The sequence below is a fragment of the Macaca nemestrina genome, chromosome 3, assembly GCF_043159975.1.
Source record: "Macaca nemestrina isolate mMacNem1 chromosome 3, mMacNem.hap1, whole genome shotgun sequence".
Lineage (NCBI taxonomy): Eukaryota > Metazoa > Chordata > Mammalia > Primates > Cercopithecidae > Macaca > Macaca nemestrina.
The window spans coordinates 65,688,625-65,704,368 of record NC_092127.1 but is presented as its reverse complement, the minus strand read 5'-3'; the positions used below and the strand labels follow the sequence as shown (position 1 = coordinate 65,704,368).

The 15,744-nt window shown below is 37.7% G+C and overlaps 1 long non-coding RNA gene across 8 annotated transcripts in view; it reads left to right on the top strand.

Annotated features, from left to right (window-relative positions):
* Positions 1-15,744, top strand: part of LOC105486124 (uncharacterized) — a 329,958-nt gene that overhangs the window by 287,444 nt on the left and 26,770 nt on the right. For 7 of the 8 annotated variants that reach the window (XR_011620988.1, XR_011620989.1, XR_011620987.1 and 4 more), the window contains one exon: positions 778-7,093. The exons of the other annotated variant lie outside the window; for it this stretch is intronic. This is a non-coding gene — a long non-coding RNA (uncharacterized lncRNA). Of the gene's footprint in view, positions 1-777; positions 7,094-15,744 lie in introns of those variants that run through there. 8 annotated transcript variants of the gene reach the window in all.

Genomic DNA, 15,744 nt, shown 5'->3' with positions numbered 1-15,744 from the left:
TAGTACGCAATAAACTTTAACAATTATTGAAAAAGCAGAGATTTTGTAAGATTCTTCAGTTAAACAAAGTAACTATACTTGTGGTGAAGATCAAATTCAGAGAGATCTAGACTATGGCAAAGAGTATTACTCACCTTTACTATTAAATCAGACTGTATGTTAGGTCTTTCAACATGACCATCTTTGAATTTAACCTTAATCTCTCCATTTTCTGCTAACTGCTACCACAAGGCAGTGTCCAGTCATTTTTGTGTAGTGCTCCTACCACTTACACTCACACACCCTGTTTAGTTCAGATTCCGATGTCTCTGGATCAATTAATGTGAAAGGAAGGTGGCAGAAGTGGGATGGGGCAAAGGAAGTACAACTGTGATGCACCAAAATGGCAGGGTGCTCTGGAGTGAGTACTGATATACAGAGCCGGGGTCCCATTTTGGGCCCAAATGGCTGAGTTTTTGTCCTCTGCAGGGCTGAAAATCAGTTCTTGATATTCCTGCCTTGCTCAGTCACCACAGTGGGCACTCACACATGGGTGTGATCTTAGCCAGATCTCTACAGTTGAAGATGGCCATTTGGGAACCAACTGGGGGCGCTATCTGCTGACTGACCATACTCTTGGTGACTAGGCAGTGACTTCTACCAAATTCTAGTTAATCTTACATTTCCTCTCACACACTAGTTTTTTCTTCCATTTTTTTTTCTAATATACTGTTTTTCTCCTCCATGAAAATGTTTGGTATGACTCCTAACAGTTCTCTATTTTTTTTTTATTAAAAGAAATTGGCAGTTCTCAATGTCTGTGCAGAGAAGAAGAAGCAGCTTGAGACAAATAACTTTCGATCACCAAATAATTACATAAAGGGCTGTTGGTTTCTTTTAGTTATCAAATTTTATTGGTATACCTAATGTATTTGACACTTGAAGTAAATCATTTTCAAATATCTTCCCTCTATTCTAGAAAATTATTTTAGTAAATTTCATAAAATGAAATGAGTAATAGTAATGGATAGATTTTTAAATTATGCTTTATATGTATAATCATATAGCTTAGAAATACAAAAAAATTTAAAACAAACCAATTAAAACAAAAATAAATAAAACAAGAATGAAAAAAGAAAAAATAGAAGGAAAAATAAAGTAATTAAATGGTATAAAAAGAACAAAGTACAATTAATTCAATAATTTTAATAGCTACATAGCAATGAAACTTTGAACTTTTGGTTACAGTCTAATATAAGTTATCTATATAATTGGCAATTAATAAATGAATTATAAGAGAAGCAAAATATCTATAAAGGCTAAAATTTAGGCAACTAGGTCATAGCCCTGATGCACCATTTTATTATTATGATTTGTTTATTATTTTAAAAACAAGGTAGTTTCTTAAAAAGTTAACCATAAATTTATTATCTGACACAGCAATTTCACTCTGAGGTATTTATGCAAGAATAAATGAAAACACATGTCCATTCAAAGACTTGTGCACCAATCTTCATAGCAGCGTTTTTAATAATAGCCAAAAAGTGAAAGCAGTTTAATGCCCATCAGTTGGTAGAGGAATTAACAAATGTGGTATATCTATATGTGGAATATTATTTGGCAATAAGAAGGAATGATGTACTGATACATGCCATGACATGGATAAACCTCAAAAACATCATGCTAACTGAAAGAAGTGAGATGCAAAATATTACATAGTGTATAATTCCCCTTATTTGAAAAGTTCAAAAAAGGCAAATCTGTAGAGTTGGAATGCAGATCAATGATTGCCCCTGGTTGCGGGTAGGAATGAAGACTGATTGAAGAAGGGCACAGGAGATCTTTTAGGGCTGGTAGAAATGCTCTAAAACTAGGTTGTGGTGATGGTTTCACAACTCTAAATTTGTGAAAAATCATTGTATTCTTAAAATGAATGATTCTTTTGCTGTGCAAATTGTACCTCAATAAAGTTGTTAAAAAAGCAAACACATAGCAATTAAAATGGATAAAGTGGAAAGACATTAAAAGTCAAAATTTTATTCATTTGTACTAACAAATCATTAGTTTTGGTGTTTTAATTTTTAAGCACAAAAATACTAAGTGTTCCCATAGAATGACATAATTGAAGTAATTCAAAGTGTTTTTTTCATTTTCACTTCACTAATTATTATTTATTTTGAATATGCTATTGAGACAAGGAACTATGCAGCCAAGGAATTGGAGACACAAACAGGCAACTAAAAGTGACATGGAAGGTTCTGGGCTGTTTGAACTTACACTCAGATGAGTACGCAATGCTGAAGCTTCCCATGTTGGCAGACTTTATAACTGACATTTTCATGAATTAGCTTTATGGTAGAACATAATAATTATTAAATGACAAGTAATTAAAATATTCTCATTTAAACTCCACGTGTATATTATTAAAACACAACTGTTTCCACAGCAAGTGTTTACAACTTACAGTATATCATATTAATAGAACAGAAGTGAAAGAAAACATTTCAGTAGATGTAAAAAGTATCATTTAAATTAACATTTATTAGTAAATATTAGCTTATTGACAACCCGATTTAAATGTAATATAATAGGAGTGGATGGACATGGTTTTAACATACTAAAAACAGTTTTGCCTCAAAGGAAAGCTAACATTCTGCTTAACGTTCATTCACTGAAAAGCATATTTTAACTTGTGTGATGATACTTGGCAATACAATTAGAAAAAAGCAAAAGGAAAAAGAGTATAAGATGTAAGATATATATGCATGAAGTCCAGATTCTAAGATTAGATTGTTAACCCAGAAAATCTAAAAGAATGAATTTAAAAACTTAGGGGAGAGGAGGTCAAGGTAGCTGACTAGAAGTGGCTAGTGTGCACTGCTCTCATGGAGAGCAGCGAGTGGTGCGTAAACACTAGCTCCTCAACTGGATGGTCCAGGTGGACACACTGGGATTCTTAAAGGAAGTAAGGCAATCCATGGAGAACAAAGAAGAGTGAGTCAGGACAGCCGCCCAGTTGGGATTGGCATGGTGTCAGGGGAAGACTCCCCACTGTGGGGAAACTCTGATTGAATGAGACCCCCTCCCTGCCCCGAACACAACTTCCTCCACAGACCTTTGTAACCATAGTGTCAGGAGATTCCCCCATGATGTCACCCACTGGGACCTCCACATTGACAGAGAGATACTTGGAATCTGGGCAGAGCTGCTGCTCAGGCACATGTGGAATCTCAGGGGCCTTGGATCCCCAGGTACCCGGCACCAGCCCCTGCAGCTCTGGCAATGGGGGAGGTCAAAGTCCCTTGCATATGTCCAGGATAGGGGCTGAATCCACAAGACTGACGAATGAATTGACTGCCGGCCTCACCTCCACTGCACCTCACTAGACAAGGGCCTGGGACTCTAGCATGGCCAGGTCAGCCCTGCCTGAGCTCACTGACTGGTAGCAGCCTGGCACTTTCCTGGGGTGAAGCTCCCAGAGGGAGTAGGCAGACCTGTCAGTTATGCTGCTTTGCAGCTCCTGCCCCTACTGCCCTCAGGCTCTGGAGGAAGTGAAGTGATAAAGGACTAATTCAGGCCCCCAGCACAGAGCAGCTGCCTTACAGAAAAGTGGCCAAACTGTTTTCCACATGGGTTCCTGCTCTTCAGTGAGCAGGCCCTCAGCACAACCTCCCTATCCCATCCTGAACACTTGAGTTGGTGGCAGCTCTGTGTTTCTTTGGGGAGGAAATCCCGGAGACAAACCACAGCCCCTCTGACATTGCAGCTGCAGTGGTACCACCCTTACCGCTCATGGGCTGGGGAAAGAACAAAGGGCCTGGACCTGTCACCGCTACCTCCAGCACACCACAGCCACAGACCCTCTTCTCTGTGAACCCCCACACACTACTCTTCACCAGATAGGGCCCCCAGATCATAACTGCAGAGCAGCCACTTCACTCCCGACTGAGCATTCCTGCTGGTAGTGGCTCTGTGTTTCCCTGGAGTAGAGCTTCCAGAGACAACTGACAGCCTCTTTGCCATTACCACTGCAGCAGTTCTACCCTTGCTGACCTAAACTGGGGAAAGAATAAAGAGCCTGAGATCTTTACCTGTGCCTCCAGCATGCCACAGTCACCATACACGGAGGAGTTCAGTCTCTCTTCCCTGTGAGTCTCTGACTCCCTACTCTTCATCAGGCAGGGCCCCCAGCTTGGGTCAGGAGTGCAGCCACTCCCCAGCCCCAAGCTGAACATTCCCATTGACAGCAGCTCTGTGTTTCTGGGGTGGATCTCACGGACGCAAGTGAAGGCCTCTCTGCCACTGCCACTGTGCTGGTACTGCCCTTGCTGCCCTTGGGCTGGGGAAGGAGCAAAGACTCTGATTGCTTTACTCACACCTCCATCCCACCACAGGCATCCTAAGGAGAAGAGACCAATCTGTCTTCCCTGTGAGCCCCCACCTCCCCTGCTTGTCACCAGGCAGGGTCCTATAGCTTGGGCCACAGTGTAGTCACTCCACCCAAGGCTGATTGATCTGATTGGTAGTGGCTCTGCATTTCTCTGGGGTGGAGCACCAGGAGATGAGTGAAAGGCCCTCTGCCATTGACACTGCCAAGTTTCCTTCTCCTTTGCCTGCAAGCTAGGAAGGGAACATAAAACCTGAGCTTACCTTACGACTGTGGTATGCAGCCCAGGAACACCAAGCCAAAATCTGCCTCCAGCACTCGAGTGGGAGAGGAGGCCACACTCTCAGAGAACTGAGAGGAAGCATGGCTACAAACATGAGGAAATACAGAGGAGCCAAGTGGCTGAGCAGCAGCTTCCCTATTGGATGGTGCACCTAAACACCATTTACTGGATCACAGCCAAAAAATCAGGGCCAAAAAATCAGCTCCAAAGTTACTTTGCTAATATTATTCCCTCACCCCATGAAACCAAAGACAAGACTTCAGCTACAAATAAAGTCCCAGCACAAAACCTTGTCCCTCTAAAAACATCCAGAAACAAAGTCAACAAAGACCATACTAAAATTACTCCACAGTTAAAGGAACATTAGCCTACACAGATGAGAATGAATGAGGGCAAGAACTCTGGAAACAGAAAGCTAGGGTGTCTTCTTTCCTGCAAATGACCACACTAGTTTCCTAGCAGTGGTTCTTAACCCAGCTAAAATGGCTAGAATGACAGAATTCAGAATATGGATAGGAATGGAGATCATTAAGACTTAGGAGAAAGTTGAAACCCAATCCAGAGAATCTAAGGACTGCAATAAAATGATACAGGAACTGAAAGACGAAATAGCCATTTTAGGAAAGAATCAAACTGATGTGATAGAGCTGGAAACACACTATAAGAATTTCATAATACAATTTGCAAATATTAACAGCAGAACACACCAAGCTGAGAAACAATTCTCAGAGCTCAAAGCCTGCTTCTCTGAACTAAATCAGTCAGACAAAAATAAAGAAAAAATAAAAAAGAGTGAACAACATCTCTGAGAAATATGAGACTATGTAGAAAAGCAAATCTAAGACTCACTGGTGTCCCTGAAAGAGGGAGAGAAAGCAAACAACTTGAAAAACATATTTGAGGATATCAATGAAAATTTCCCCAACCTCGCTAGAGAGGCCAGCATTCAAATACAGGAAGTTCAGAGAACCCCTGTGAGATCCTATACAGGATGACCATCCCCAAGACACACACTCATCAGATTCTCCAAGGTCAAAATGAAAGAAAAAATGTTAAAGGCAGCTAGAGAGAAGGGGCAGGTCACCTACAAAGGGAAGCCGATCAGACTAACAATGGACCTTTTAGCATAAACCATACAAGCCAAAAGAGATTAGAGCCTGTATTTAGCATGCTTAAACAAAAGAAACTCCAACTGATAATTTAATATGCAGTCAAACTAAACTTTGTAAGAGAAAGAGAAGTAAAATTCTTTTCAGACAAGCAAATACTAAGGAATTAATTACCACCAGACCTATTTTACAAGAGGTCCTTCATGGAGTGCTAAACATGGAAATGAAAGACCATTATTGGCCTTCACAAGAACACAATTAGGTACCTATACTGTTGGCATTATAAAGCAACTGCACAATCAAGTCTGCATAATAATCAGGTAACATCATGATGACAGAATCAAATCTGCACTATCAATATTAACCTTGAATGTAAATGGGCTAAATGCTGCAAATAAATGGCACAGAGTAGCAAGTTGGATAAAGAAACATGACCCAATGCTATGCAGTCTTCAAGAGACCCACCTCACATGCAGCCACACCCATAGGTTCAAAGTAAAGAAATGAAGAAAAATCTAACAAGCAAACAGAAAACAAAACAAAACAAAAAGCAGGAGTTGCTATTTTAATTTTAGACAAAACAGACTTTAAACGAACAACAATCAAAAAAGACAAAGAAGGGCATTACATTGTGGTAAATGTTTCAATTTAACAAGATTTAACTGTCCTAAATATATATGCACCAAACACAGGAGCACATAGATTTATGAAACAAGTTCTTAGAGACCCACAAAGAGACTTAAGTGTGGAGGGTAAGAGGAGGCTGAGGATCAAAACATTACCTATTGGATACTATGGGTATCACCTGGTTAACAAAATAATATGTGCACCAAACCTACACAACATGCAATTTATTTATAGAGCCAACCTGCACATGTACTCCTGAAATTTAAAAAACAAAAAGTTAGAAAAAAATCAGATGCTGGGAAAATTCAGAGTCACAGCTCTTTTTAAAACTTTTAATAAGGAAAATGTTTTTCCATATATAAACAATAGCATATTAGAAAACATAAATGAAAAGAATCACCAACAAAGTAAACACAACTGACATTTTTTGGGGAAAAATTGCAATACTTCTGGCAGAAACTTTCCTTGATTTTAAAAAAGGTCAAACAATATCATGGCAGTCCAAATCAGATCATTTAAATGAGGAAAAAATTAGGGATATATATTCAACAAAATAGTCATAGACCATGGAAACAAAAAGTCCCTAAAAATGTTAATAATGTTGATTTTTATTGTTTTCACCTTTATTTTCCAGTTTATGCACCCAAGATTTTCCTTTGCACCTCAGAATGCTTTCTTTAAAATGTCCTTGCTTTCTTAATTTTTTGAGTTGCTACTTTCTCATTTTCCTTGCTGATTATAAAACAACTGAAGGATAAGAAACACATGTTTTTCTATATCTGTTTTTAATTAAATGTTTGGTAAAACTGAGATGATTGTAATTACTCTTTTGTTATCTTCAAGAATCTACTCAAGTTTCCTCAGTTTCTCAGATAATTCTTGGGCAACAAACAAACAAGAAAGATGACGTCTTATTATCTGGTGTCTGGCTAGCTGATTTAATAACCTAGAAGACAGCGTTTGAAGAACACAAACTCTAAAGTCCTTCACTTTCCAAAAAAGACTTTCCCAAATTGTTTACCATTGCCTTACCTTCTTCAGTCATCTCTGATGTTGTCACCCTTAGGGTAAGACGTACGTGTTCATAAGGAACAATAACTTCCTTCAGGAAATCCAGTATGCCCTACAATTTTACCTAAAACTTTGTTGTTGTTGTTTTCTGTCCATTTTGCCCTCTAGGGAAATGGATCTCATGCTGTTTTATCAGTTTCTGAAGGTTGTTATTAATCTCCCCTCATCCCAAAATGGAAGGACTTTGCCTAAATCTTAGAATCAGAACCTTGGCTCCAGTAATAAAGACTTTCAATATCTTCATCTGCCATTGAAGCTTACCTAACGAAATAGAGCCTCCAAAGTGGGAATTTGAAATGCTTTGGAATCTTTTTTTTTTTCTTTTGACATAGTGATTGGTGGGATGCTACAGGTAGTTGGTGGTTAGGATCCAGAAATGCCAGACATCTTGCAGTGAGAGGGATAGCCTATACAAGGAAGAATTCTCACATGTTCTGACTAACATTGGATGCTATTACCGGTGAAAACTTTGGAATCATGTGAATCTCAACCTGTGTTTTACATATATATACATGAAGTGAGTTTTGTATGCTTTATTTTTTCACTATTTGAAAAATGTAACTGTTTGTTTTCTATTGTTGTGTAACAAATCATAGGCACTTAGCAGCTTGAAAAAACACACATTTATTATCTCACATTTTCTATGTGTTATAGGCCACTAGTTTGGACACACTTAGCTGAGTCCTCTGCTCAAAGTCTCACATAGCTGCTATTAAGATATTGACCAGAGATATGGTCTCATCTAAGGATTAGGTTCTCTTCTGAGTTCACATGGTGGCAGAATTCATATCCTTGCAGCTGTAGAACTCATAGCAACTTGCTTCTTCAAGGCCAGCAATAGAGATAACTGCTGCTTCCAGTCTCTCTGATCTCTAGACTCTCATCTAAAGGGCTGGCCTGATGAGGTCAGGCCAAGTCAAGATCATATCTTTCTTAATGAACTCAAAATCAACTTTGAGAAACCCTAATGACATGTATTAAATACTTTCATTTTTGCCACCTGGTGGGCAATAATCACTGGATTAATATCTCATCAACTTTGTCATAGTCTATTTGTTAGAAGCAAGTCTCAGGTTCCACCTACACTCAAGAGGAGGGGATTGTAAAGAGGTGTAACTAATTGGGAGTCACACTTGAGTGTGTCTGCAGTAACAACCATTGCATAAATCAAGGAAAGATTGAATTTTGCTTTGCATGAACTCTACTTAAAGTTGTTCACCATTTTGAAGAATGAGTTTACCAGTAGCACTTCTTATAGCAGTCTACACTTACAGATGCTCTAGTCACCATGAATCCACATAAAAATGCAAACATCTGACTACTTCACTTTGTCTTTTAGAGTACAGAGCTTTACATAGAGAAACATTTAGTTTTATATAAATGACCCTCTCTTATTTTCTTTATATTATAACTAATACATTGCATTCCCTTTTTGAAATAACATGCATAGGTAGTTTATGTTACCTACAGGTTTAATTTCCAAACAGTGAATGCAGAATTATAAAATATCTGTTGGTCTAATTGGGCTGAAACCATTGTGATAGGTAGGTAAAGTGGGCTAAAGACATGAATAGACAATTCTCAAAATAAAATAAACAAATGGCCAACCAACATACGAAAAAATGCTCAACATAATTAATGATCAGGGAAATGCAAAGCAAAACCACAATACGATACCACCCTACTGCTGTAAGAATGGTCGTAATAAAAAAATCAAAAAAACAATAGATGTTGGCATGGATGTGGTGACCAGGGAACACTTCTACACTGCTGGTGGGAATGTAAACTAGTATAGCCACTATAGAAAACAGTGTGGAGATTCTTTAAAGAACTTAAAGTAGAACTACCATTCGATCCAGCAATCCCACTACTGGTTATCTACACAGAGGAAAAGAAGTCATTATGCAAAAAAGATACTTGCACACGCATGTTTATAGCAGCACAATTCACAATTGCAAAATCGTGGAACCAACCCAAATGCCCATCAATCAATGAGTGGATAAAGAAACTGGAATGTATATATGATGGACTACTACTCAGCCATAAAAAGGAATGAATTAACAGCATTTGCAGTGACTTGGGTGAGATCAGAGATTATTATTCTAAGTGAAGTGACTCAGGAATAGAAAACCAAACATTGTGTGTTCTCACTGATATGTGGGAGCTAAGCTATGAGGACACAAAGGCATGAGAATGATACAATGGGTTTTGGAGACTCTGGGGGAAGGTTGGGAGGAGGATGAGGAATAAATACTACAAATATGGTGCAGTGTATACTACTCAGGTGATGGGTGCATCAAAATCTCACAAATCACCACTAAAGAACTTACAAATACCACCTGTACCCCAATAACTTATGGAAATATAAAAATAAAAATTCAAAAAATTCTGCCTTTCTTTTTTACATGAAGAAACTTAGAGTCTTTTAGCCATAATCCCAACCCATTAGCACAGACTAATTTATCAGATTAATTTGAAAGCATAGGAAGCCTGAACCTGAGTGAATTAAGTAAAATAGCTAAATTGTGAAACTGGCTAGAGAAGAAGCTATACACAACTAGGTCAGCAAAGCAATAGAACTTATGAGTTGTCTGTCAGCTGTGGGCTTCTCACTCAAACAAGGAACCTGGGAAGTGGACACCCAATGTGGCAGTTGCCAGCAGATATGGAAGACTTATAAAAGACACAGTCATGGACTTCACTCTTGGCTTAGGGTGACCCTAATTATAAAAAGACTAATTCTACAACATGAAATGTGTTATTTATTGACTTTCTTAAGATAACCAACTTATTCTGAAACTAAACCAATAATTGGTATACCGATGCTAATTGACTGGGATTATTAAAAGGCTATTTTCCCCCAAATTTAAAAAAAAAAAAAACTTTTTAGTCTGTCCCTCTCCCTCTTTCATTCCCTCTCTGTTTTTGTTTCTTTCTTTCTCCCTTTCTATCCCCTCTTCTGTCTTTGGAAAGGTCAACAGAATGTTGCTAACAAGTTGACACTCAGGTCACATTAGGTACAATACACTGGTTGCATAACATGGCTGTCAATGGTTTGCCCATTGGGCAGACAGAGTAACTAGGGACATCTTTCTGAAAGCAGCAATTGCTCATTACGGCAATGTTTTAGTGCTTATTGCCATCTGCCCAAAGTTCCAGGGCACCTGCGTGAGAGGCCTCTTTTCGCTCCCTTGAGAGATCCCTGTTCCTACCCAGTGGTATTATCTGCCTTACTCTTTGAAGATGCTGGATATTTGTAGGGCCAAACATTGGGAATTCGTATGTGGAGAACAGGGTTCAGAACTTGAAGAAATAATTTCGTACACTGCAGGACCAAGGCAATAGTTTGGAAAGGCTTCACAATAAGAGAAAGTACTGTGGAATTTTCAGTCACAAATTCTCATATTTAACTTGAATAAACCTCAGCAAGGGCGATAACATCATTATAAGATTTAACAATAGACATTCAAATCTCATTTCCTGAGATTTGGGTAGCTCATCACTTAATAATGAATATTGTGGTGAACAGAGTGGCTGAATATGGCCATGACACATGGCCTATTGGGTAGAGGATTTTGATCTGAAATAGCCTTGTTAATTGCATTCTGTATCAGTTTAAAAGGTTAGAAAATTTCTGTAAAGCCAAACATTCTAGTCACTTTCCAAATGTAAGCTTAACTTCTGAATACGAATTTATAGATTCTTTAAACCTAGGAAAGAGAATGCAAAGCAATTACATTTGACATAGTCATTTTTGCTTCTATGCAATTTTCACACTTGAAAAATGCATTGCAGCTGTGCATGGATGTCATTCTAACCCCCAGCTTTTTCTAACAGCCACTGGGTGTTTTTCTTTTTCTCTGCCCCTTATCTTCCTACTGACGATAATTTGGAAGGTAAAGAAGAGACACGTATGTTGCAGGAGCAACATATGATAATGACGATTTTTCTTTTTGTCTTGAAAAAATGATAACCGTGATTTTTGGCCTTGTTTACGATTGTCTGCCTGTGGTACTGAATACCATTAGGGGATGGCCTCTAACAATATAATTCTGACCATGTCACTTCTTTTTTCAAAGGCGCCCAATGGCATTACACCTCAGCCAGAGAAGAAGCTCTTAAGGGATCAGGTGCCTCATTTCACCCATGGGCTGCTCCAGCATTTCCAGCCTCCTCACTCCTGACACACACAGGCACGTGCTCTCTGTGGAGTCTTTGCACTTCTGCTTTCCCTCCTGAAATGCTCTTCCTCTCAGTGTCTTCATCCTACCTCCCTCAGCTCTTTCATCTCGTTTAAAAAATGTCATTTTCTCAGTGAGACCTTCCTTGTCTTACTCAGTTTGGGCTTCTCTAACAAAAATACTATAGACTGAATAGCTTAAGCAGCAGAAATTTATTTCTCACAGTTCTAGAGGCTGGGAAGTCTGAGATCAGGGTACCAGCCTGGTTGGATTCTCAGTTTAGAGATAGCCATCTTCTCATTGTATCTCACCTGGTGGACAGCAGAGAGGGAGGAAGCAAGCTCTCTCACGTCTCTTCTTATAAGGACACTAATCCCATTCATGATGGCTCCATCCTCATGACCAAAGGCCTTGCCTCCAAATAACATCACGTTGGGGATTTGGCTTCAACATTTGATTTTGGGAGTGGGGGACAAAAAATTCAATCCATAGCATTCCTAAGTGATCCTGTTTAAATTTTCTACCTAATCTCTTCTGTGCTTAAATTTATCTCCTTACTGTTGTTTATCTATTGCCAATGTAACCTATCTATGTATTTATCTATTAATCACCTATGCATGTATGTATGTACTATGTGTGTGTATGTATGTAGGTATGTGTGTATCTACCTGTCTAGTTTATCTAAGTCGCTTCAGAAATAGGAAGCTCTTTGAGGAGTAGTGCTTTTTTCTTTTTAGTTGCTCGTTTATGTATAACCGAACTTATACATAAACATGGTTATGGCGCTAGAAAGTAAGAAGGCAAAAAGATTCTTTGCATATACATTTATTGACGTACATGCTAATTGAATAAAAATATTTTATATCTACCGCCTTGGCAACCTGTATGTTTTAAGGTCTACAGAAGAAATTACAAAAATATACAGCACAACAAAACCATGGCTTTGACGTCTTACTTCTTCTTCAAAGGTAGTACGCAAAGGGAAAGCCATGGCAATTGTCAGTCTTGTAAATGGGAATTGTGGCATTTGAGATCTAGGTTTACTTTATTTAAACGCGCTTTCTACAATAAAAAGTATGTTTCCAGACACTTATAATTGTATTTTCTGAAAGGAAAAGAGAGTGATAATAATTCCCGTGGTCTTAACTCTGTTCTTTTATTAGATTAATACTTTTCTTTAAATATCCTAAGAAATAATTGGATTCAATTTTGGACCAGAATGAATGTGGGAAGAACTACAAATTTAGGTGGAAAATTAACCATTCCAAATTATAAAAGTCAATATTTATACACTAATCTGAAAACAATTGCAGCAACAATGTGTTTAAACAGAGCTATCCTTGTCACATTGTCATTCTGGGTAAAAAGGGATCTCTTCTTTATTGAAACCCAAACCACAAGAATTCCCACTTCCAAATTCCTTCTTTTCTGTGTGTGGCTAATACCGATTGAAGAAGTCTGAGGAATACTGAAAATGCGTTTCCTGAATCAGCTTCTTTTTTTATTTTAAAGAAATATTTTTTGATATAGATACATTGCCAAAAGATCTTAATAAAGAATTTTAAAAACTGGTTATCCACAGAAAATGCAAATTTTTGCCTCTAGTTTCAAACCGAAGATGCAAGTGAATGACACCTAAATAAAGTATTATTAAATTCAAGGGTGTGTTCTTTGGACATCTTTTGAAAAATTGTTCTTTACATAAGTTTTTATGTAGGACTTATAAATGTGAAAATGTTCACATTACAATGCACACAGGTTTGCATTTGCTTTCTTTTCTACTTAACTTGGAATTTTCTGTGCTTGACTATGTAATATAATAGCATTAAAAGACACCATTCTTTCTTCCTTCATGTTTGGGATGCAATTAATGAATATCTAACTCATGGCCGTTCTCAAGAGATCTTAGTTTCATTAAGAAAAAGTTGAATCTCATAACTGTATTAATATCTTGTGAATGTGCCTTATCATATTTGTCTGGGTTTTTGCTGTTCATTTCCTTGTGATAAAATTCCTGGGCAGAGCAAGTCTTCGGAAGTAAGCCCACAGGGCTGCCTGACAAGTTTATTTTGGGAAGGAAATAATCAATTTAGAGCTATTACTGCAGGAGTCCTTATCGAGCTCATTTCCTCATCTAATGCTTCACAAGCTAATATTACATGTTTAGCAGCAACTTCAAAGAAACAGTACTGTGCTTTGTAGGTTTTATTAATGCGAAATTTCTCTGAGGGCACCAAGTGTTTACCATTAACATGACTACAATCCACAGACTTGCAAACATAGGTCATAAAAGCCTTAGCAAAGACTTGTGCTGCCATAGCCCAAGACACTATTAATGTGATTCTGTGTTAACTGCTGAATTACAAGGGCTAGGGCAGAGGCTGGGGGCTGGAGGGAGGGCAGACTGAGCTAGGAAGCAGTATTATGCCAACAGTCTTGATTTGTCTGCACTATCTCTTCTCCATTATTGTCCAATGTATTGAAAATAGTGATTTAGCCTAACAGCAATATAGTCAAAACAATGTACAGAGAGTGTCAGTCCATACTCAAGTAACAATAGGAGGATTGTTTTTTTCTGTATGGCACATTTAAATCCAGACCCTTATCCATACAGAGAAGCATTTAATGTTCTAAATTAGAATAGCAGAATAGCAAACGTTTAGGTATGGCACGTAAGAGATTTGAAGTAAGGAAAGATCAGGGTTAGGTTCAAGGCAAGAGCCTTGATAATCCTGAAAGTTCTTAATTAGAAATATGAATGATTATATCTTCCAGATCAAGATATCTTGGTGTTCATTTCAGGACTTTGCAGTGTGATTGTTTTCTGACCTTAAATACAAGAAAATTATTTTCATTTGCTATATATTAGATTAGACTCATGGGACAGGCTGTTCTCTTTGTCCACTAATAGCAAGCCTCTGTTGGACAGAACTAAGGAGATAATTTTAATTAAGTGTTATCTATACATGTCTCATATAATTTCCCACTTGAACACTATTTCTATTCCATTTTAAGCCGCTACTATTCTGTTCAATAAAAACCACCTTAGGAGGGCTTCTTTTTCATATACAGATTAAACCAGTTTAAGAAAAGTCAGGGAGGAGGAGTGCCCAGGCACAGGGTCTGCTAGGCTTTACGGACACCCTTGCTGCAAATGAGCTGCAGCTGCACACTAGGAATGGCTCTAATGTCCAGAGTGAGAAAACCAAAACATCCCCTGGAATTTGGCGAGACCTTCAGGAAAAACTGGATAAAAATACGGAAATTATAGGAAAATCATTAGCAGTTGTTTGGTTATTTTTCTGTGTCAGTAGACTTTTGTTTAACATATTAGATATTTGAGCAGCACTGTAAGGGCTTTTGTTTAGTTTCTTTCACATTAAAAATAGCCAGTTGAGCAGCCAGCTTTACAGAGTAGGGTTATAAATTAGGAAAAGAAGAAAGGAGAAAATGATATGAAGCTTCTAAGTTGAAATAAACCTTCCTATCCAATTTAAAGTTTATAAAGGGGAGAGATATATCTTAGAGTTAGCTATCAAACTACCTCTATGATGACTAATATTGGTTTAGAACTCAATTCTTGTTGAAAGGGGAATATTTTTAGATGGGGATCTTTTTTCCAATTAAAACAAAAATCGAAAAACCCTAAATAAAATTTTGAAAAGAAATTAAAGATAGGACATTTTTTTTGCTTTCTTTAAGCAAATTATTATTTTATATTTTCATACAATCCTTTGAAAGAGGCGGAATAGTTCAGAATAGTTATTTTGAAATGCAGTTGCCATAAAACTCAACTGTTTCATAAACCAAGTCAAGTTATTTTACCATGAAAGTCAAATGATGGCAATTTTTGAAGAGAAAATATATAAAATGGACCTACCTTTTTCAATTGTTCTTTTTTTAAAAAATAACTTAAAACATTTTCCTACACCCAAATATAATGCAATATTTGATTTGGCACAGACATACATTTAGTTTATTTGAGTTTAATAATTATTTGGTTTAATAATTCCACATTTCATGGTGTTCTATAAAATGGCTCACAGCATCCAGGTGCTCTTCTACCTGAACAAAACCGGGAAATAAGTACCTGTGTCTGTCTTTCAG